General features: G+C 32.4%; 1 protein-coding gene and 1 long non-coding RNA gene across 8 annotated transcripts in view; one reads left to right on the top strand and one right to left on the bottom strand.

Moving 5' to 3' along the window:
* Window positions 1–25,856, top strand: part of brat (tripartite motif-containing protein brain tumor) — a 393,821-nt gene that overhangs the window by 65,321 nt on the left and 302,644 nt on the right. The window contains exon 1 of one of the 7 annotated variants that reach the window (XM_090116980.1): window positions 15,849–16,110. The exons of the other annotated variants lie outside the window; for them this stretch is intronic. The gene's annotated coding sequence lies outside the window, so the exon portion shown is untranslated. Of the gene's footprint in view, window positions 1–15,848; window positions 16,111–25,856 lie in introns of those variants that run through there. 7 annotated transcript variants of the gene reach the window in all.
* LOC149897070 (uncharacterized) overlaps window positions 8,918–25,856 on the bottom strand; it is a 74,919-nt gene continuing 57,980 nt past the window's right edge. The window contains exon 2 of the long non-coding RNA XR_016458258.1: window positions 8,918–11,059. This is a non-coding gene — a long non-coding RNA (uncharacterized LOC149897070). The remainder of the gene's footprint in view (window positions 11,060–25,856) is intronic.

Here is a 25,856-nt window from a genome sequence, read left to right as displayed (position 1 = left end):
TTTCCAAGTGTGACGTGTTACTTTGACGTCTTGGCGTACCTTTGCTAAAAGTAATTAGGATTACTGGTTGTATGTATACTATCACTAGATTTTACCCCGCGGCTTCACCCGCGTTTTCAAATAAAAACCCACATACTTCCCGTTCCTGTGGGATTTCCGGGATAAAAAGTACCCTATGTCTTATTCTGGGTCTTCAGCTACCTACATAACAAATTTAATTGTAATCGGTTCGGTAGTTTTAACGTGAAAGAATAACAAACATCCATCCTGACGAACTTTCGCATTTATAATAGTAGTAGGAAGTTGTGTGTATTATATATTATTATAGTGGTTGTTATTTAATTATTACTTCAACCATAGGTTAAGCGTAGGACCGAGCTTTAGCCTAGCTCAAAGAATTTATCATCAACGTGCGCTTACAGTAAATCAATTATTGAAATATGAAATGTGTATCTACATCTCATTGCCATGGGAAATGGGAATTTCCCTCGAATACGCGGTTGAAGACAAGGACAGAATGCTAGTTTGTCATCTATAATATAAAAATGAAGCGCAAAATGTGTTGGTAAGCGCATAACTCGAGAACGGCTGAACCGATTTCGATAATTCTTTTTTTATTATATTCCTTGAAGTACGAGGATGGTTTTTATGTAGAGAAAACGTAAATATGTACCACGGGCGAAGCCGGGGCGGACCGCTAGTATTTCATAAATAAGAACTAATAAATGATAGACGGGTAATCATTATTTCGTCATTATGGTAACTCTTCTATATAACAATAATTATACAAAATACTTGAGAAGAAAACTTATTATTTTTCCTCTTAAAGCATCTCTACTACTCGCTATTATAAAATGTATTATATAAGCCACTACTATATTCATTGTTGGGAGTTAATTTTAAATAAACAGGAACACTACCCTGAATATTATTACAAGAAGGTATATGTATCGTGCGCAGGCTGCAGCGCCCGAGGGGGCTCATAAACTAAGTCTGGCTAGTGATGTGCCGGTTTTATCGATAGTTTTTATTTTCCGATTTGACCCCATTTTACAATGCTATTAGCGGAATTTCTTTTTTGGGGGGTATTTGATTTATTATTGTGTAATTATTGTAAAATAGCTGTGAGGAACAAATAAATATATAACTTTATTTTTCTTAATCCATAGTATAATGACTTGTAAACAAGAAGGAGAGACAGCGCCGGCTCTTGGGTATAGCTAACGAAAACGAGCCACGTTTTCGTTCGTATGCGCCTGAAATAAATGCATAGAAAAATATTAACTATAAAGAATTTTATAATTGAATTCACATAGAGCAATCATTTAATTCACCACCTTTATTATATTACAAAAGAAGTAAACTTTAAACACTGACTGTTATTTACCAAATAACAACCAAAATGATATGAATGCGCTTAAAACTGAATACCAGTTAACACAAAGCTGAATGCAGAGCAATAGGTTAATAAAATGCCTTTCTAACATATTCATTAACATGTAATTATATGAAAATTACAGGTTCAGTTGTTTTGGTGAGTTGATGTAAATTACGGCTAAATAACGTGAGAGCTCTATATTGTATACACTGAAGTGTACATTCATTAATATTTAATTATGCAGTTCGCGCTTTTGTATTTAATCTCTATTATTGTTTTCCTACAATCTGCAGTGATAAAATTGAGGATATAAATTTAAAATTGGATTCCCTTGATCACACTAAATGTATAACGATAAAAATTGACATAAATATAACATTATCGATACTCATATCACATCCCTATTACCTTTACGGTGTACAAGTCAAGACCTGCTTCCTGCAGGTAGTTGGTACTTATTACAACTTGCCTGATATTTGATTTAGCTGGGAAATATCTAATGCAATGTCTAGACCAATGATATTACGCCGCCGCATAAACGCGAAACTTTGGAGATCTAGGAAATGGTATTTAATGCAGATTCTGAGAGATTCCAGTTTGAATTAAGGGTTTAAGGGTAGTTTTAAATATTACACTGGGGTAGAAGCCTTTGAAAATAATGAAAAGATAAAAAAAATCGCAGTCGGATGAAACCCATTAGAAAAGGAGGGGAATATGATAAAAATGTAAGGAAAAATAAATTACGGTCAATCCGAGTTCGGGAAGCGGGAGGGGGGAGCTTTAAAGAGAAAAAAATGGTTTCTCTCGATTTCCGACAAAACTACAAGTCCTATAGAAAAAAGTTCAATGGCAAAGTTGTAGGTAATTAAAAGTTCTACAACTTTTGTATTCACAATTTTTTCACATAACCTAAAAATTTAGGTGAAAAATTCAAAAAACCAAGTTTTTGGTCTTTTATTTCTATCTACTTCAAAATTTATTTTTTTTCTACGAAATTTGGTGGAAACTTACTTTATTATGTCCCAAATACACTGTAATTTATTTGATTGAAAATATTTATTTTTTCGCCTTATTTTGAATTAATACCAAAAAAACAACCTAATTTTCAATCGAAAAGTCACCCGTCAAAATATCAGCTTTTTTCAAAAACTTGGGGTGTCTTTTATTCATTGAAATCTCTACTTTCATATGGTGTAAAAAAAATAAACACCACCATAGTAAATGTTCTCAGGAAATGCATACAAACAGTCTAAAAATTAGCTTTTACTAAATCAGGCACACTTCTCGAACTACCTGAAATGTTTTTATCGACATCATTTTGCTTTTGAATATGCTGTAAAATATTAAACTTAGATCAGATAATTATTTTTCTTTTGAAATATTACCGAAAAGCCGATACAAGAGAAGATATAGAGTTCAAGAAGTGTGCCTGATTTAGTAAAAGCTAATTTTCAGACTGTTTGTATGCATTTCCTGAGAACATTTACTATGGTGGTGTTTATTTTTTTTACACCATATGAAAGTAGAGATTTCAATGAATAAAAGGCACCCCAAGTTTTTGAAAAAAGCTGATATTTTGACGGGTGACTTTTCGATTGAAAATTAGGTTGTTTTTTTTGGTATTAATTCAAAATAAGGCGAAAAAATAAATATTTTCAATCAAATAAATTACAGTGTATTTGGGACATAATAAAGTAAGTTTCCACCAAATTTCGTAGAAAAAAAATAAATTTTGAAGTAGATAGAAATAAAAGACCAAAAACTTGGTTTTTTGAATTTTTCACCTAAATTTTTAGGTTATATGAAAAAATTGTGAATACACAAGTTGTAGAACTTTTAATTACCTACAACTTTGCCATTGAACTTTTTTCTATAGGACTTGTAGTTTTGTCGGAAATCGAGAGAAACCATTTTTTTCTCTTAAAAGCTCCCCCCTCCCGCTTCCCGAACTCGGATTGACCGTAATTTATTTTTCCTTACATTTTTATCATATACCCCTCCTTTTCTAATGGGTTTCATCCGACTGCGATTTTTTTTTGTTTCAAAAATTATCTACTCTAGTCTATATGTGTTTATCGTGATTAAGTATATGGAATATCAAACAGGAAACCACACGTATTTATTGCTCAATATTAAAATACTTTTTCATGTTTGTGCCAAGTTGCAAGATTAGAAAAAAGAAATTTATACATATTCAATGGAGCTAGTCGCTAATCTCCGCTTCTAAATTTCATAAAAAAATAGTACAGCCGTTTGACGTTAAAAACGAATAACCACACACGTGTAAATATTGCCTATAATAAAAAAATACAAGTTTCAATACTTATAATAACGAAGCAAGATAAAAAATAACGAAAGAGCCGATTCAAAATACGTCTAAATCATTCAGTAACACGTCGACATCACTAGAAATACGTTCAGACGTTCAAAGTTCGAATAAAACTAAATCAATCAGTGAATGACAAATTGCTTTAGGAAATTCAAAGGGGATTTGGCCGGCTGCGTCTAGTTTGCCGATTCGACGCCGGCATTCGTCACGCGAAAATGTTTCAATCGGTCATTCGTTCATCGTTCATTCGTTCACTCTTTCTATCACTCACTAAATCTTGGGCCATTGTTAAAAATGAAATTTCACGATCAAAATTTTACGATAGATCGTCACGCTTTTATGGTGCAGTTATAAAATTTTTAAGTATATTTTTATTGGATAAATTTTTCTGTCGACTCAAACGTGGTGTTAAAACTTAAAAAATAATATGATTACGTATAAGTTCATAGTTTTAATGTTCAATTACTAGGTACTTTTATTACTCGGTGTCGGTACTCGAAGAAGATTATTATGGTCGGAATAGCTAGAGATTTTTCTGTCATTGGCGGGAGAAATATATAATAGTAGGGGAGCCCAGGATGCTAAATGTGGATTTACTCGAGCGTCACGGGAACCTATTAGAATTGGTAGATTAGACCATAGCGAGAAAAAAAGGTCCTATAATGTTTTCACTTTTAGCGGTGGGGAAGGGTTTTTTGATTTTTTTTAATTTAAAAAAGAAAAAAATTGGCTTGGAAATACTCAAGCGCGTTAGATATTGATATTTTGCATGCTCCAGGACGTCACTGAAAAAAAGTATACGTTAATCTGACGATTTAAGTGGCGATTTAATCGCTATGAAGAAAGGGTAAAAAATTAAAGTAATATTATTCGAGCGCGTCAGATTAATATATGGGGGGGTTAATTACAATATAAGAAGTCCCCATTTCGCTAATCTGACGATTCGAGCTCAACCTTAGGGAATTATGGATTATTCAAATTTTCCAGCGGGGCCCCTGAGCGCACCCACCAACCATAACTGCTCATATTGACTAGAGGTACTAATGAATAGCTAAGGTACCGTCCCTTATAGTAATCTGACGCGCTCGAGTAAATCCCAAAATCCCCCTCTTGGCCTCCCCTACTATAATCTCCAGAGTCTAGAAATTGAACTAATATATAATTGTGGACATATAAACCGTTTTATGAAAAAAGTATTGACCTCTTTTAGTCAAAACTATAATAATATAAAAATAATGGCTGAGTCTCACAAGAACCGTAATCCGTTATAAAGATAAAATATATCTACATATATAAAAATTGAAAATAGACCTCTGACCTGGTTCAGATAAAAATGATTAATACTGAGAAAATTAATCTGTAGTTTAGACAAATTATAAAACATCTTTAGAAAATTAATAGATAGGTCTTTCACCCCTTATAACTAGCTGATGTTAAAACAAGTAAATTAAATTATTGAGTATTTTCCTAGAATAACTAGCGGTCCGCCCCGGCTTCGCCCGTGGTACCTACATGTTACATGTTTAAACTATCCTATCTCTCAAGTTGGATCGAACTGCACATGGTGTGCGAATTTTATTATAATCGGTTAAGTGGTTTAGGAGTCCATTGAGGACAAACATTGTGACACGAGATTTATATATACTAAGAAGATGTACTACTCTGTGGAAAAGGGTGAAAACAATACGCTTGATATTATATTACATTATTTGTATTATCACTATGAAATAGGTCACCTTTAAAATATTAACTATAAATAATTCTACGACTTCTGCTACTTATTTTAAAAATTGATGAATCTCACAAGATCACTAATCATTAAGGTTAAAAGGGCAATGCAAACCGCATTATCTAGACAAAATCTGAAATAGGAGGCACGTGGCCCACGTAGTAAAGGAAAAACCGCATACTGCATACTTGCATAGTTCCCATTATTATGGTATAAAAATTATCTTAACATGTCTTTCCTCCGGTCTCAACCTATTATTGTACTTTATTTTACGGCTTAGGAAACACACAGAGTTGCCTTTGCATTTATAATAATACTAGTGGCCCGCCCCGGCTTCGCCCGTGGTACATATTTCGCAATAAAAGGTAGCCTATGTCCTTTCTCGGGTATCAAAATATCTCCATACCAAATTTCATGCAAATTGGTTCAGTAGTTTAGGCGTGATTGAGTAACAGACAGACAGACAGAGTTACTTTCGCATTTATAATATTAGTATGGATTGGGGCTGAGCGATATTTGCGAGTTTTTTTACATACTATGTACATACTGATAGGTATAAAAATTGCTGATTCTCACAGGAAATCCTAAATCGCTTACGTTAAGGTAAATCAATCCATTGACAAACAGGAGTAACCAACTCATTCGGGTCACGTACACGCTAGTCCCTTCAAATATTAACTTGAAAAACATTGTTTATTTGATTCACTATTTTTGTCCAGTATGGAGTGAGTTAAGAGGCTTTTTGTTAACTTGTCACTTTGTAACATTGTTTCTGTATTTTTGGGTTGTTAGAATCTATGATGCGGAATCATTTCCTTGTGTACAATTTTGTTTATTACTTTTTTATTGAAATACGCTTGTTATGTTTTGTTAGTTGTTCTGTATCTGATAAAAAAGTTTTTCTTTGTTATTTTTAACAGGAAAACGCTCTGATAGGATGGTTATTTAATCACATTTAAAATAATGTTAATGAAATGTATTAACTCGGTTTAAAATTTAATCATTTCATGAAATAATTTTAATATGCGAGATAAGTTTGGATAATAATTTAATGTAAGGTTTATCGATATTAAAACTGTATTGTATAATTTTATAAATGTCATTGGAACTGAATGTTATTCTCGCGGGATTAATATTAATTTTAAACCAACGTTTCCATTGAATATTTTTTAATTCGCTTACCGTATTAATTATGAAACGAAAATTACGAATAGCCTTATATTAATTAATTCAATTTAATCAAATCACTGATATTATAAATTCAAATTTAAAAAGATAACTGTTAAAATTTTGTCCGATAACCATTAAAGTTATTTTAGTTTAAAGTTATTTATATTTTGGGTATAGCGTTAAAATAAATTAATGTTCCTTGAACAGGAATGAAAATTTTGGAGTATTAATTTGTGAGTTTATCGCGAACTGAGAGACAGACGTTGCGGACTTTGTTGAATAAAAGGTAGTGATGATTACAATTCTATAAATTACTAGCGGTCCGCCCCGGCTTCGCCCGTGGTACATATGAAAAATAGATGTTGGCCGATTCTCAGACTTACCCGATATGCACAGAAAATTTCATGAGAATCGGTCCACCCGTTTCGGAGGAGTATGCAGACTAACATTGTGACACGAGAATTTTATATATAAGATATTCTCATAATATTTTTTATCAAGCATCATGAATATTATAAGAATATTGTTCATTTTAAATGTGCAATTCATTCACATATCAATAATTCTTCATGGTCACAACGAACCAGCAGTCACTGCAAATCCAATTACATTTTCTTTAAGACTTTTTTCCGCAACTATAATTTGTACTCTAATCAATCATAATTGAACGGTGGTCATTTCATTCAAATTTCTAACTAAATTACACCGTAATAGCTTGTAATAGAGTCGACAATCGTGTAATCATGTCGTTATGGCGTGATGCGTTTGTAAGTCGTGGGAACAAATTCATGCAACGTTGCATAATTATTGCAACGTACCTACATGTTACAATATACCTAGATGTAAATTAATTTGCAATATTTCGAATCTAAGTACATAAAAAATCGTATTATAATGAAAAGCTTAGTTAATTTGAATGAGTGATCAGTGAAGTAAGAAAATGAATGAACTAATGAACGAATGAAAATCGCAGTGTACGGAATAACTCCGAAATTTTGAAATAATATACACACATGACGTAGCTTAGAGCATCATGTGCATGTATTTAACTTCAGCTCAATCTAAACAAATGTTTTCATTTATTTATTTCATTTATGTAGTTGTTCTCATGGGCAAACAAGTGTTAGTTTAGAATAGTTTTACGGTAGAGTCGAATTTAAGAGGCTCTTAATAATATATGGGATCCTCCTTGTTCAATATGTGTGTTCTTTTAGATTATATACTTTGCAAATAGGTAACTACATTTGGAAGGAGAATAATTATTTAAAATTAAATTAACATTTGAATATGTTGTTCTTGATAACTCTACAACGACGACGACACGGATGATTTAATTCAAAAGTGATTATATTATTTATATAATCAGCAATTGAAAAAATATCAAAGTATATACCTAGTCTCCTATTCGAGTGAGAAGAAAACAGACATGGTTTTATATAAATAAAATACAGTGGAAATTAAACCGACAAAATTAAAATGGCATATTAATATTATACGTACCTACGTGTATGTTATACCATTTTAATATTGCAATTTCATATTTTCGCTTCAATTTCAAGTAATATCCTGGATAATGCATCGCATGGTGAGTGATATCGCGCTATAGGGCAAGTTTTAAATATCTTCTTCTTAAATATAAAATTCTCGTGTCACAATGTTAGTCTGCATACTCCTCCGAAACGGGTGGACCGATTCTCATGAAATTTTCTGTGCATATCGGGTAAGTCTGAGAATCGGCCAACATCTATTTTTCATATGTACCACGGGCGAAGCCGGGGCGGACCGCTAGTCTTATATATAAAATTCTCGTGTCACAATATTAGTCTGCATACTCCTCCGAAACGGGTGGACCGATTCTCATGAAATTTTCTGTGCATATCGGGTAAGTCTGAGAATCGGCCAACATCTATTTTTCATATGTACCACGGGCGAAGCCGGGGCGGACCGCTAGTTTAATATATTTTAGTCAATTTAATATAGCGCTTTAAAATATCAGACATTGAAAAACTTTTAAAATAATGAATGTAGGGATGGATATTATTTTGAATTTAATATTACGATTGAAAAGGCAAACACACAAACGAGGTGTATCGTAGTCTGAATTATAAATCACGAATTCATTACCTTGGTTATATTATTATACATACACTAGCGATCCGCCCTGGCTTCGCCTGTGGTAAATATGAATAGTACTCATGGATCACGTATATATCCAACGGCCAAATAAATTTTTGAAATTGGTTCTGTAGTTCCTGAAGTTAGCGCGTTGAAGACAACATATGTACACTTAAACTTTCTTTCAAACTCAAACTCAAACTCAAACATTCATTTATTCAATTAGACTACTATTTAGTAGCACTTTCGAATCGTCATTACATAGTATTTTAACATTTACCACCGATTCGGAAAGCAGTATCTATGGAGAAGAATCGGCAAGAAACTCCATAGTTGCTCTTTTAAATAATGTCAATAAATTTACATAATATGTAACTTATATCTACCTAACTACATAATATGCCAAAGAACTGTCCTGTGGTTTTTACGCGACAACCCTCCATGGGTCTTTATCGTCCATATATTCCTGAATACTGTAGTACGCTCTCTGAACTAGTACATTTTTTATGTAAGTTTTAAATTTAGTACTACTAAACTCTTTAATATTATGAGGAATTCTATTGTATAAGCGTATACCTTGACCCATAAATGAATTTTTAACTTTAGCTAATCGGAAAAATGGCATTTCAATTCTATTCTTGTTCCTTGTGCCATAATCGTGTCTATCTCCTACTCTTGTGTGTAAGTCAGAGCTTTTGTGTACATGCAAAATATTATTAAATATATACTGTGATGGTACAGTAAGGATACCAGTATTCTTAAAATGATCTCTTAGTGAGTCCCGAGCACGTAAATTATATATAGAGCGAATGGCTCTTTTCTGTAAGATAAATATAGTTTCTATATCTGCAGCCCTGCCCCACAGTAGAATTCCATAGGACATAATGCTATGAAAGTAGCTGAAATAAACCAATCTGGCCGTATCTTCATCGGTGAGATGCCTTATTTTTCGGACTGCATATGCAGCAGAACTGAGCTTACCTGCAGCGGTGTTGACATGGGCTCCCCACTGTAGTTTCTCGTCCAATGTTAACCCTAGAAATACAGTAGACTCAGTAGGATGCAATACCTCCCCGTTCAAGGTAATATCTCTGTTCAACTTTTTTACATTAGGAAGTAAAAATTCAACACAAGTGGTTTTTTTGGCATTTAATAATAAATTATTGGCAGTAAACCATTCAGATATGTGTAAAAGAGCACTGTTCACTTCGTCAACATTTGGGTCATGCCTATCCACATTAAAAATTAATGAGGTATCATCTGCAAACAGAACTATTTCACACCTATCCTGCAAATAATAGGGAAGATCATTGATATATACCAAGAACAAGAAGGGACCTAAAATTGACCCCTGTGGAACACCAATGTTAATTGACGCACCGCTAGAACGTTCTCCATTAACAACTACAGTCTGTATCCTATCATGCAGGTATGACGCTATGAGGTTCTGGGCTTTTCCTTTAATTCCATAGTGATTAAGTTTACTTAACAAAGTACAATGTTCAACGCAGTCAAATGCCTTGGAGAGGTCACAAAATATCCCTAGAGCATTTTTTGAGTTTTCCCATGCCTTATATATATGTGTTAGAAGTGCAACTCCAGCATCTGTGGTTGAGCGCCCCTTTGTGAAACCAAACTGTTTGGTGTGCAGTAAATTATTATTTGCAAAATGACTACTCAATTGGTTTAATATTAACTTCTCGAATACCTTACTTAATGTTGGTAAAATAGAGATAGGTCTATAATTGTTACAGTCTTCTTGATCGCCCTTCTTAAATAAAGGTATAACTTTACTAAGCTTTAGTAAATTAGGAAATGTACCATAGTCACAACACTTATTAAATATGGAAGCTAAATTTTTCGCAATATTTTCTATTATATTATTAACTAAATTTACGGACATTCCCCAAAGATCACAAGTATTTTTAAGATTAAGCGTCCTAAAGGCAGTAACAATATCATTAGCAGTTACGTGTCGTAATTCAAATAATGTACTGCACTCCGCAACATAGTCCCTCAAAAAGGTCTCTGCAAGTGCTGAAGACGAATTTAAACTATTAGTAATAGTAGCAGGGACACTACTGAAGAATTCTTCAAAAGCAAGCGCAACATCAGCACTTTTGTCAATAACCCTGTCATTATTTACAAGTTTTATGGTATTACTTGATTTGCTTTTACCCATTTCACCATTAATAATTGACCAAACTGTTTTAACTTTATTATCAGAGTCGCGTATTTTTTCTTTGATATACAAACGCTTTGCAGTGAAACAAACTTTTTTAAAAATTTTTGAGTAATTTCTAACATAACTAAGAAAAGATGGGTCTTTATTATATTGCTTCATACCATATAATTCATAAAGAATGTTCCTGCACCTATGTATACTAGCTGTCGCCCATTTACTAAATGGTAAATCCTTGGTAATATTTAAAGATTTAACTTTAAATATTTTTTCAAATTCTTTATGTACTAAATTAAAAAGATTTTTAAACATTTCACAAGGACTATTAGGATAGGATTGATCATTTAGTACGGGCAGGTTTTTATTAATTTTATTCCTAAATTTATTAATGCCTTTTTTAGTTATAGGCCTAACATTAATCCTTTTAAATGTAGGTATGCAATCCCATTCAAAAACTACTTTCTGGCCACAGTGATCCGAAGTCAATGTATTGAGAATATTTTTCTCTAAACAGATGCAGTCACAGTATATATTATCAATACAAGTTGCAGAAGTAGGTGTAATTCGTGTGGGTTCGTTAAAAAGTTTATATAGATTAAATGACTGAAACAAATTAACAATTCGTGTAGCCGTTTGTGTTTGTAAAAGTAAATCAATATTAAAATCACCACATACTATAACTTTTTTTTTACTCCTGCTTAGACGCTTTAATATTTCTTCCATGACTGTCTCAAACATATTATAGTCACTGGAAGGGGGTCTATAAACGCAAACAATAATATAACGCTCCAGCTCCACACAGGACAGTTCAATGGTCCGTTCTACAGAAAGACTAACAATGTCAGTTCGTTCTTTACATTTTACACTATCATGTACAAAAATAACTGAACCTCCGTGAATAGCCTGTGTCCTAAAGTATATACTTTTTAATTTGTAATTTTCAATATTTACTAACGACTGACATTGTTTAAGCCAATGTTCTGTTACACAAAATATTTTAATATTGTTATCATTCAGAAACAATTCTATTTCTAACAATTTGCTAGCCAAGCCTTGAATATTTTGATGCACAATGGAAAAACACTGCTTAGCTGTTGTCTTATATACTAGTTTAAATCTAGCTTAGGGCTAGATTGTCTGTCTACACTTAATCTAGGTTGATGTATAAAATTACTACTACATAAAATTATAGTAGATCGATGGTCTGATACCGAACATGTACCAGACTGGTTAATATTATATGCTATTAACATAGCAAGTTCACGCTTATATCTATATGGCAGATACACTGTATTCTTTGTCAAAGTAAAAGATTTAATACATGAGTTAATGTCAAAGTAAATAAATGCATCACGATGATGATTTGTTAGGTTATACAATTTTAAATTCATATTATAAATTAATCTATTTTGTTCTTGTGTCAAACCAGGTAGGTATGGCAAGGTACACAACATAAATTTACATTTAGTCTTACTACTAATATCTAACATTTTTTTTAATCCTACATCAATATCCTTATTATTTATATTTAAACTGTCCCCATATAATATAATTACAATATTATTATTTCTATAACAATTTTCGTTAAATTATTTTGGAATACAAAGTGGATTATTAAGGGATTATTGTAATCCCAATATTCCATATTATATTTGTTTTAACTTTGGAAATATTTGCTTAAATTCGTAAAACAAGTGTAGGTGTTGTACTTGAGTTCTATGAAGGTAATTCGATACGTTTATGAGATAACGAGCGTTGTTCTTACACGTGTCTCAGGTTCGATTTCGATAAATACGTCGTACATGGTTTATTTGTTTGTTTTTCGTAAAAAAAAAATACTTTCATACCACCATGCAATGGATCATTTAGATTCCTGAACATTTTCCCTTGCGATTAAATAATTATAATACTTCGTTTAATCAAGCAACTATTTATAAAGACTCATTTTTCCAAAAATTGTGGAGTATTTTGTACATTTTGTACATTCGCAAAAATTAAGTCTTATTTTCTCACCAACAAAATATTTATGAAAGATAATATAAAATCAATTTACTATTGACAATATTTATAAACAAATTATTTTATTCGTCCTTTGTGTTCCTCTCTAAAATATTCTTAATAATTTAAAATAACAAAATTCCACAAGTAAAGTGTAATATATAACACGAAATTTTGAATAATCAATTTAATAAATTACAAAAAAATTCGCTATGCATGATTTTATGTCATTAGTGTTACAATATAGAAATGCACTGCATGCTGAAATACATTAGCTGTTATATGAGTAAGCGTAACGTCGATAACCTCCATAGTGATGTGCTGAATCGATCATTTTTGTCGATATGTTGTCATTATTGTGTCTAATATCTAAAAGTAATGTATAATGTACTTAGCTATATTAACATTTATTATATCGTGGTATTTATTATATGCACCTAATGGCAAAAAGACAATGTAAATGCTTATTGGTAAACAATATCCTTGGTATGTTTTTGTTACCTGAAATATAAGATCATATTAAATCAATTTTCTTTAGTGTAGAGTATATAAAGAGCTAAGTTAGTTTCTAAATCCACAATACATACTTTAATTTAATCGTATTTTTCTACTATTTATACTAATATTTAATTCTTCTCTTCTGAAACTATTTATTTTTATTCCCACTACATATCATATTCCATTATTTTCAACATTCACATTACATCGATTATTTAATTTTAACATAAACGAACATTGCCCATTTGACAAACAAGCAAAACAAACAGATTTCCTAAATTGTTCATTAGACGATTGAAAGGCTGCTACTAACACGTTCATTTGACAAATGTTTACACAAATGGGAGCGCAAAATGGAAGAGGTTGGAACTAATGACATTTAGTTTACCAATAGTGATTGATTGTTGGTCAGAGCACGCATCGATTTGAGTTATGTCATCTAGGCACTACCGTTGAGCGAGTTTAAACCCTAATACCGTGGAATAAGGTTGAAATTTGTGTGAAACGTTTGTTGCAAGTCTCACGGGAATGGATAGAGCGTATTGAGATTGAAGAGAATTATTAAATATACGAGACATAACGTTTTATCGATATTGCTGTGCACGTCCATAATTAAAATAAAATTTTATACCTTAATGAATCAGGCACTATTTATTATTATTACTTTTCTAATTTAGATTTCATGTCAGTTTCTCAATTTCTTGTTCACTGAACTAAACTTTACTCTAAAAATATCAAATGAAACAAGCCGTATTTTGGAAACAGTCAGACAAATATTTAACGAATAAAACAAGTGACCTTTAGCAGCTTTATGACCAGTAAACAATACACTTCACGCACAATATTATTTATGAAACGGCCGCGTGTCGTGAATTATATCACGCTTATATAATATTTTTCTTTGATTAAACCAGAGCTCTATTTCCTAGAAATAGAGACCATTTCTCGAGATTGAGTATTTCTATAACGGACCAATAAATTAACGCATGGGATAGATATCGGGATCGTCAAATTTACGACCTCAAGAAGTAAGGTCAAGATTGCTTTATGTTGCATGGATTATATCGTCTTGGCCGATATTATTGTCAACGTTATCTGTGGTTTATTTTATCTTGATATATTTATTATTGTATATCAAAATATCAAATAGTATTGAAGAAGTAAAATATAGAATTAGATACTATCTAATAGATAACCTAAATGAAGAAAAAACTTCATCCATTGTGGAATTAAAAGAAATATAAGTTCGGAAAATATCAACAAAAAGAATTCTTGAGAAAAGTTTCCCAAGCAACTCACATTTCATTGGCAGCAAAATTGGACATTAAAAATAAATATTAACAGATAGCTTTCATATGCTAACAATAGAAATAAACTTGGTTTCCTGCACATTCATTTTTACATCTTATTCAAAGTTATCACGAATAACATTATATGAAAAAGTTCAAGCTTTTAAAATATTAAACTGAAAAATTGTGAAGAGCCTCTCAATGACTGTCAAAGTGATTCTGAAAGTCATTTAAAAGTTAGTAGATATAAAGCGTCCATTAAAACTTAATATCGGCTTTTTATTTATCTGAACTCTTACTTCATAAAGCGAATTTATTTTTTTATTACTTGCTAATAAACTTTTGAATTTACGTAAATTATACTTGTAATACTATTTGCGTTAATTGAAATGGGTCAGGGTTCACAAAAGGGTAGGATGTAACGGTAATTATTCGGAAAATTGGATGAAAATAATGAGCGTTATAAATACACTTCCTTACTTCTTCCTGTCTTTAAATAGGCTATTTAAAAATAACTACATTTTACAATTTTTTAAATTTAAAAATATTATTGACAAATTTCTATTTGAATTGAATACTGTACATTAAAATCCACATAATACATAATTTTTTTATCTGTAATAGTTTGTTTAAATAGTTTTTACCCACAACTCGTATAAAAAATAATAAATCGTCACATGATAATTCATTAACGCTAGTTAAGATAACGAATGACCTCTGAATAATTTAAATATGTAAACGTGTTTGACATGTCAGTTAACAAGATCGGTCATTCACATAAATTATCATCATAACAATATAAACAAACACGATTGACACTTAATTCATTCAATGTCATTGACTTGTTAGATAATGTATTCTCACGATATGGTAATTATGATAAAATTTGTATAAAATTACTTGATAAAAAAGCCTTATTTACAATTTAAATTAGAAATCTATGTTTAAGATGATAACGAATTAAATATTTAGATAGAGAGAAAACGATAGTTTTTACGAAACGTATTTTTGTATTAAACACAATTATCATAACAACACAATCAATTACGAAAATTAATTCAAGAAACTCTAAAATGTCAACATTAATTAAATTATTGCATTTAATTTCTATCGACATCGATATCCGCTGCACAACCCTAGTGTAATCGGCCGGTTATCGTTCGAGTAGATTCAGTGCGAGAGTGCGGCCAGTCCGTCGAACGCGCGAAATACTATCGACAACTGATTGACGCGATTTGAAATTCGAATTCGGCGTTCGAATTTTTTTCTTTTCAATAAAAGTGGCCAGTTTTATCAGAATAGATAAAAAGGTTTTATAAAATGAATGTTTTGGTAACTTTTTAATAATAATTGTAATCGTGCTTTAAAGTGGATGTGCAAACTATTGGATTATTCAATTAATGCGTAATTGTTTGCTAAAAGGTTGGATTTTGTTTTGATTTTTTAAATGTGTGTAGTAGAGCTATGTTTAATCTGTGGTATTATTAACTATCTAGATTTATTCGGCCTGAAACAATGTTGATTATTTTATAGCTGTGAAATAACTTAATTAGTTATTTCTAAGTATAGTTTTCCTGGTATTTTATAAAAAGTAAATAAGTAACACCACTGAGATCAAAGTTAATGGATTCTTATAAGTTTAAGTTGTATTGTTATTTCTTGATGAAAGTCTACTAATAACTAATATTATAAGAAACTAGCTTTCCGCCCGCGGCTTCGCCCGCGTTTTCAAAGAAAAACCCGTTCCCGTAGGATTTCCGGGATAAAACCTATCCTATGTCCTTTCTCGGGCATCAAAATATCTCCGTATCAAATTTCGTGAAAATTGGTTCAGTAGTTTAGGCGTGATTGAGTAACAGACAGACAGACAGAGTTACTTTCGCATTTATAATATTAGTATGGATTAGAATATGATCTGAGCTCTATAAGTTTCCAAGTAGAAAATACATACCTCAATATAATATTATGTACATCCATGTTTTCGTGTACACACACGATTGGCGTCTGAACGGTTGGACCAGATTTTATGAAACTTTTTATCTCTGTTATTATTATATATATTAAGGAAAGTTCTGAAATAGAAACATCGAGTCCACTACTTAATAGTATAGAGTCATAATATGATGAGTAAAAAAAAACAAAAACTCAATACTTCTCTTATTCAGCGTCAAACGAAATGTAAATTCGCCAGCTCTACATAAATAGAGCCAGCTCTATCACACTTGAAGCTTTAAGAAAACTCTACCATAGAGCTTAATTACTTACTAATAATTAAACTGTAACTATAACGTCAGAATCGACTAAGGAATCGACTCATGCTTTATTCAAAACGACGACTTTTTTATTATTATTATATCTTCTTTTATATATAAAAATGAATCGCAAAATGTGTTGGTAAGCGCATAACTCGAGAACGGCTGAACCGATTTCGATAATTCTTTTTTTATTATATTCCTTGAAGTACGAGGATGGTTCTTATGTAGAGAAAACGTAAACATGTACCACGGGCGAAGCCGGGGCGGACCGCTAGTTATTAATATAAAAATGAATCGCAAAATGTGTTGGTAAGCGCATAACTCGAGAACGGCTGAACCGATTTCGATAATTCTTTTATTATTATATTCCTTGAAGTACGAGGATGGTTCTTATGTAAAGAAAACGTAAATATTATGTACCACTCGCGAAGCCGGGGCGGACCGCTAGTTATTAATAATATAATAATAAAAAAAGTCGCACTATCATCAGCACTATAACCCATGTCCAAGAATCGGCTGATACTTTAACCAAAACGACTAATTCTTGCTTTCTTATTCCGAGGTTCCTAGTACATCAAACGCCAAGAATAGCGTCGTAAAGAGGAAAATTCTTTTAAGCAATAGATCCTTATTTTAATCTAATTACGTAATTCATCAACGCTTCTAAGGATTTTTTAAACTTCGCTTTTTTTCATTAACGAGGGAAACTTGAAGGTCCAAATAAAATTCGTGAAATTCGCCTTATAAATTCAATCCTGGTAATTTTTCTGGGAATACATTTGAATTTATTCCTTTGAAATGGTATACAATGTACAGATCTGTTTATTAAGATGCCGCAAATTAATATTTATGTTGTATTTTTCTTACTAAGATGTTTTTAGAACTTTTGATTTACTTTAAATTGTTTTTTATGAAGTGAAACTTCTTTAGGTAGTAAAATATCAAGGTCGCGTCATGGCAATACCGTCACGTCACGTAAGGTAATAATTTTGGTAGCTTTGATCTTGCCAAAGAAGTTTCACTTCTGGCACGTGTGCTCGACACTCACGCTTTTTCATACATAAAATCTGTGGTATTTGATACGTACCACTTAAGTGCAAAATGGTGATTTTTGAGTATGAGCGTTTGAAAGTTTTAACAGTTGTTACCCTGTTGCTACAGATCGGAATAAACTCTTGAGTAAAACAAATTTATGATATTTAAATATTTAATATTTGCAGGTATAGATAAAACATCTGAACACTATTTATTACATTGTTTTAAAAAAATAATTATTAATCTATCCGCGTCTTAAATAACGAAAGTTTTCTATACAAATGAAAACAATTTCCATTATAAATTTCTTACTTAAAGTAATTATATTACTGATTTTTCCGAGAATACTTCAAGTTTAAGAGTAAGGCATCTTACCTAAGACTAAAACTTTTTTAATTACACATTACAAGATTTCAAGTTCCCAAGTTTGAAATACAAGTTGTATTTAATGAATTAGTTTGTTAAATTATCTACAAAGTTGAAATTAAATGATATTTAATGTCTAAGTTTATGATATGTGACATTATAGCGAATTATAGACTACTCGCGGTCCGCCCCGGCTTCGCCGGTGGTACATATTTACGTTTTCTCTACATAAGAACCATTCTCGTACTTCAAGGAATATAATAAAAAAAGAATTATCGAAATCGGTCCACGTGTGATGCCGTGACAACGCGAAACGGGTTTCATTTTTATATATATAGTTTTAAAACAAAGATTCTTAGAAACATTTCCATTATCAGCCTCACAACATGACTATAATATTAAATATATGTCTAAATAGAAAACGCTAAATTTATGAGTGATGTCTAAATATAAAAAAATGCTAAAATTTGTTCCTAAGCGCAAAACTCGAGAACGCCTGAACCGATTTTGTTAATTCTGTTTTTATAATATTCGTTGAAGTATAAATGTATACGATAATGGTTCTTTTGCAGAGAAAACGTAAATATGTATAACCTCTTGGTTATAAAATAATAAGTCATAGAGTATAATATAGAATATAGATTGATATAGAGTATAATCTTCTTATATATAAAATTCTCGTGTCACAATGTTAGTCTGCATACTCCTCCGAAACGGGTGGACCGATTCTCATGAAATTTTCTGTGCATATCGGGTAAGTCTGAGAATCGGCCAACATCTATTTTTCATATGTACCACGGGCGAAGCCGGGGCGGACCGCTAGTATAATATAATATAGAGCAATAGTAGTGAATACTCATAACTTAGAATTTTACTATTAAACTTAGATATTTCGTAACATTTACATATTTATAACGCGAACCTATAAGATATTTCCAAGCAAGAAGTACTCAATAGGACTTAAGAAGCGAAAACTTCTTCAAAATACTTATTTCTTTATCACGTTGAATTGGTCACCCCTTTATATTAAAATGTTGCTAAAGGTAACGAATCTATAAAAAATAAAAAGCCCTAATAGTCTTTTATATTAAAACTTCCATAATGATACTAAAGACGCTCTCAATTTATTCATAAAAATGCTCGATATTTTCATAAAAACTTTGATCGCCTTCCAGATATTTTTGTTTGAATTTCGCGAATACTTCAAAAGGCTGCGTTATAATTAGCAGTGCTTAATTAATATCAAAGAGATGATTACGAAGACGACCATTTTGAAAACATTTCTGAGAGTCCTTTTGATAACTTTTGATTTATTTTTGGTTATAATGAAATCGATGACTTATTATTACATATTTGCTTTTTATCGGTGTCTTATTATTATTTGATTTTAATGCATAATACCATCCACATATTTGTTCCCATGTATTTATAATTCAAGACGTGATTTAAGTTATTAATAACTAGCGGTCCGCCCCGGCTTCGCCCGTGGTACATATTCCGCAATAAAAGGTAGCCTATGTTCTTTCTCAGGGTCTAAAGATTATCTGTGCCAAATTTCATCAAAATCGGTCCAGTAGTTTATGCGTGAAAACCATACATACATACATACATATGTACATACAAACTTTTCCTCTTTATAATATTAGTATAGATATGAGCTTTTATATGCCTAATTTTATTTTTTTTTTATTTCGCTGCAATCATTTTGTCTTCTCAGCAAATAATTCTATAATTAGAGTAAAATCTCTATAATGCAAACCAAATACATAATCCTACAGTATAAAAATGAGGCTTTTTCTTATAAGAATTAAGTAAGTACAAAATACCTATCCTAATGAAAAAGATGTTTAATATTCCATAAGAAACTTGTCATAAAGGATGTTAAATTCTCAAAGAAAATTATTTTACTGTGTGTAATTATTAAACTAAAATAGCTATCAATTTCTTGGAAATGAAATAAATAAATAATAAATAAATATTATAGGACATTATTACACAAATCGACCTAGTCCCACAGTAAGCTCAATTAAGGCTTGTGTTGTGGGTACTAGGCGACGATAAATATAATATTATAAATACATATATAGATAATAACACCCAGACCCAAGAACAAATAATTGAGTTCATCACACAAATATTTGCCCTGACCGGGGATCGAACCCGGGACCGTCGGCTCAGTAGGCAGTTACTTTACCACTGCGCCAACCGCGTCGTCAAAAATAGAATATAATAATAAACTTACCAAAATATAAATGAACTTTATGTATCTATATTTAGTGTTTATTTTTGTGTAACAGTTGTATCAATATTGGATCTCATATAAAATATTCTAATCAAAGGTTTTGCTTACCATAAACTCAATTTCCATACAAGATAATCGTTAGACCAAAGAATGAGTTCCCAAAATACGTGTTGGAGGTAAAAATAAAATGGTGGGTTAATAAAAGCTCCACATTTTCGTGAACAGGGGTTAATGGCTCTTCAGGAGCAATCTTGTAGGACTGAGAGTTCCACTTTTGTGAAGTCCTGCCGCGATTTATAAGCTGAAGCGAATACAAAGCTCAATACGATTTGATTTTATGAGAAAGCTTCTCTCCTACTTTGCCTTTATGTCAAACTAGCTTCCGCCCGCAGCTTCGCCCGCGTTTTCAAAGAAAAACCCGCATATCTCCCGTTCCCATGGGATTTCCGGGATAAAACCTATCCTATGTGTTAATCCAAGTTACCCTCTATATGTGTGCTAAATTTCATTGTAATCGGTTCAGTAGTATTTGCGTGAAAGAGTAACAAACACACACGTACACATCCTCACAAACTTTCGCATTTATAATTTAGTATTAGTAGGATAAGACTGTGACAATATGGCTACCAATCCGATTTGGAAAATTATTTCAGTGTTAGATTTATCCAGACTGGCTGCTTTTTATCATCATACTAAGACCTATTGGAGCGGAGCTATGCGAGTAAAACTGCGGGGCACAGCTAGTGTGTATAACATAGATGCTTCCTATTTTAATCATTTACAACAGCTAAACCACGTTATACTACTTATATAAATGACTAGTGGTCCGCCCCGGCTCGGGTATCAAAATATCTCCATACCAAACGAGAACGGTCATCTGTGACCCAGACCCGACAGAAACGAGACATATCTCAGTTTTTTTGTTATTTTTTATATAACTAAATTATATAGTTTTTATATTCGAAATCAATGGCTAACACCCAAATATTGCCTTATGTTTTTGTTCAGGCGATACACTAAAAAAAATACAAAATGCCTATTTATCTACAAAATTCGTAAATATATGCAACTTGATGACGATGCAGTAGCTATTCTAGGTGACCTGGAAATGCAGCTGGATTACGGGAGTATTTAATATGGAAATATATAGATATCCGGAGGCAGTAGAGGGCAGAAACAATAATACTTTAATCAGGTGTAGAATTCAGTCACGACATGTTACGACAAAAATGTATTATATGTACTTATATTATGTTTGATGAACCATAAATGGGATAAACGCAATAACAGAATATTACTGCTCGTGCTACCATGGCAAAAGGACATTGGGCAGTTGCGCACACATCATTAGTGTTATCTATTATTTAGGGTGGGCTAGATATCAAGATCACTTTGACCACCCCGCATTGGGTATGGATTATGTTTTAAGGGACATAGAAATTCAATAAAGTTTTTTGTCGACACATTAGTTTTATTTTTTTGTTAAAAAACATGAAACCCCAATGATATGTACCTATATCTCTGATCTGCAATGAATCATCGAATATGACAATTTTAATGAATCCTAAGTTGATTATTGTACTAGAACTTCAAAAATTATTTAATCCAGCTGCATCTCCAGGTCACCTAGATACATCCCATAGCTACTGCATCGTCATCAAGTTGCATATATTTACGAATTTTGTAGATAAATAGGCATTTTGTATTTTTTTTAGTGTATCGCCTGAACAAAAACATAAGGCAATATTTGGGTGTTAGCCATTGATTTCGAATATAAAAACTATATAATTTAGTTATATAAAAAATAACTAAAAAATTGATATATGTCTCGTTTCTGTCGGGTCTGGGTTTTTTTTCTATGGGGCGTGACCGTTCTCCTTTCAAATTGGTTCAGTAGTTTAGGCGTGATTGAGTAACAGACAGACAGACAGAGTTACTTTCGCATTTATAATATTAGTATGGATATACCAAAACTATACGTTATCAAATACTTTTTACGCTTTTCACATAATTATAAAAAAAAAAATTACTTGTCATTCAAATGGTGTCATATATGGTGGCTCACTGGTGAGAATCTCTGACTATAAAAATCGATAAGTCGGGGGTTAGAAACAAGCGAGCGCGCATTATATGCTGTATCACTTATTCTAACGACGAGTACAAAATATTCAAGACTAGCTGTGCAATGCGGTTTTACCCGCGTGGCTCCGCTTCTGTTGGTCTTACGGGCTGGCCACGGACACCGGCGGCGCGACCGACGGCGCGACGGGCGGCGCGCCAAGTCGCGCGGCGCGGTAAGCATGCCACGGGCAGTTGCGTTCGCCGCCGCGACCAGTGTAGACGAGGAGACGAGATAGCTTTATCAAAGTTAGCTCGACGTTGTTTGGAGAGTAGCAGCTTTTTTGCTCAAGATTTAATGTTTGGAAGATATAGTGGAGTACACGAATTAAATAGAAATCGTGTTACAGACGGAGAATTCCACCAAAAATATGAAAAATATAGGCATGATGAAAAATTATGTTGCGGGTGGCTAGACTTCCAAATAGCTGGTCTAGCTAGAATTTCTACAATAAAAGTTTCCGTCTCCATTTTCGCGAAAAAAAAAACAAACTATTTTAAATTAAGTTCGCTCCGGGAGTAGTCGCCGCGTCTGCCGCTCGACTCCGTGGCCTGCGCCGTAATAACTCATACGACATACATTTGTTTCGATCGCTAGTCGTGCCGCGCGATTCGCTCGGGGAAATTCGCCGGTCGTCTCGCTGGTCGCCGCTGCGCGTGGCATGCCCAGTACATTTCCATACATTTGATTCATTCGCAAGACGCGCCGCCAGTCGCGCCGCGCGAATTTTCGCTATAGCGAATTGTCCGTGGCCAGCACGTTAGTGTGATGATATATAGACGATAGCCTTCCTCGATAAATGGGCTATCCCACACCGAAAGAATTTTTCAAATCGGATCAGTAGTTCTTGATATTAGCGCGTTCAAACAAAGTTTTCAGCTTTATAATATTAGTATAGATTAAAAAACAACTACAATTTGTAATATGTTCTTCGCTCATGCCTTATCCCACCAAGACACTGGTACTCATTGAAATCGCTTCACCAAAGTGCGGATGTCATACGTTACTGTTCGCTAAATCTTACGCCTTTTTTGTGTTTACTTTTATTGGTTAGTTGGCGGATTGTTCCAACAATTTATTCGCTAACACGCCCAAACATTCGGGCTTCACTTTATTTTTCTTTTCGAAAATCGATAGTAACATTTTTTATTCGCTAAAGTTTTCTTTTGAATCGATGGCCTTTATATTTTACTGAATTGTGACGTCTTTTTTTGTTTGGGTTATACTTTGAGCAATGTATAGTATAAATTTTGATACAATTTTGTTACATTGTATCAAAATTGGTTCTTTAGTTAAGATTATATACTACTAGCTGCGCTCCGCGGTTTCAACCACGTAGCTCCGCTTCTGTTAGTCTCAGCGTGATAATATATAGCCTATAGCCTGCCTCGGTAAATGGGCTATCCAACACCGATAGAATTTTTCATATCGGACTAGTAGTTCTTGAGATTAGCGCGTTCAAACAAACAAACAAACTCTTCAGTTTATATTGTGTATGTTTACTGGTTAGTTGGCGGATTGTTCCAACAATTTATTCGCTAACACGCCCAAACATTTGGGATTCACTTTATTTGTTGGCTAAATTTTTCTCTTTAAATCTATTTTTGGTTCAGTTTTATTTTGTTTAATTTGGGGAACAGAAAATTTGTTCATTCGTTTAAATTATACTTATTGTAATAGATATGTTTCCCAAATAAAAAGGATTTTCAACTAGATAAAAAAACTGCTTCCAAATCGTGATCTTCCTTCTTTAAAGTCGGTTATTACGAATGATGCGGTTCGTACATGGTGTGAATGAACTCGCATAGTTAGCACTAAATGCGATGATATAATGTTGGCTCGATGTATTAGAACTCCTACATTAACTGTTATTCCATTGATGAATGCTTTTGTGTGTTGAAAATGTATATATAAGCTCTATTATGAATACAGTTAATTTATAGAGTACTATATTTCCGCCCGCGGCTTCTGTTCTCAAAGAAAAACCCCCATAGTTTCCGCTCCTGTGGGATTTCCGGGATAAAAAGTAGCCTCTGTCTTATTCTGGGTCTTCAGCTACCTACATACCAAATTTCGTTATAATCGATTCAGTAGTTTTTACGTGATAGAATAACACTATATAACATCCACCCATCCATCCTTACAAACTTTCGCATTTAGAATATTATTAGTAGGACTTAAAAGCATTAGGACGTAAAGCAGCAAGCAATAATTTGTAAAAATATGTAGTTTCTGCTAGCTTTTCTCCACAAAGAAAGATAAATTATAACATATAGGGATCGTAGATTAATTAAATTTATTTATTACATACACTTTACTGTTTTTATGTACCTGTTATATATAAACATTAATTATCAATCCTGTATGACTCTGAAAACATATACTTACTTTAACAAATAGTTTTACAAACATATCCTTTAAAATAAATTAAATAAATACATTTCCAACTTGTGGCAGCCCTATGTTACGATCTACGCATACGTTTGCAATTCAGCGTATCACAGACGTTACATAACAACGAGGTACCAAGGGACTACGCTGTCGATTGCATATTGATGTGTGTGTCACAGAGTAGGTATTATGTAACAGATACTAAAAATTCTATAATTTTTTGAAGGATTCTTTTAGTATCTGTTGAACAAACGTCTATACGTTTTGTAGTATTAAATGGATTAATAAAAATTGTACTAAAACCTATATTCCCAAATTTTGTCGGCTGTTAAATGATTCAGGTTCAATATTACAATTCAAAGTCATACATGGATTTTAAGTATACAATTTATTATACAAAATGCTTTCGATTTTTATTTAGTGATAATGCAGTCATCCTAGATTCTATATTTATTTAGATATTTCGTTATTTTCAGATATAAATCTCATTTTAAATCTTTGTAGCAACTAGTTTTCAGATGATGTTTCATATAGGTATGCCAATTTTAAAATAATAAATAGATAATAGGTGAAAACCCTACACGATACGGATGGAACTTCAGTGATTACATGCATTGAAGAATGTTTGAGGTTTCTGCACTTTACTATTCTGTGTCTTTGATCTGTAACCCGTCTTGCATTTTATTAGGGTTGTCAAAAATATATAAAAAGAAAGTAATATATAGTTTTATTACTACAACATAATATTATATCCTAAGCT

The sequence above is a fragment of the Colias eurytheme genome, chromosome 26 (genome assembly GCF_061535395.1).
Source record: "Colias eurytheme isolate Ceu_HAF_F1 chromosome 26, ilColEury1 Martin Lab GWU primary, whole genome shotgun sequence".
Lineage (NCBI taxonomy): Eukaryota > Metazoa > Arthropoda > Insecta > Lepidoptera > Pieridae > Colias > Colias eurytheme.
This window is presented reverse-complemented; position numbering and strand designations above follow the sequence as displayed.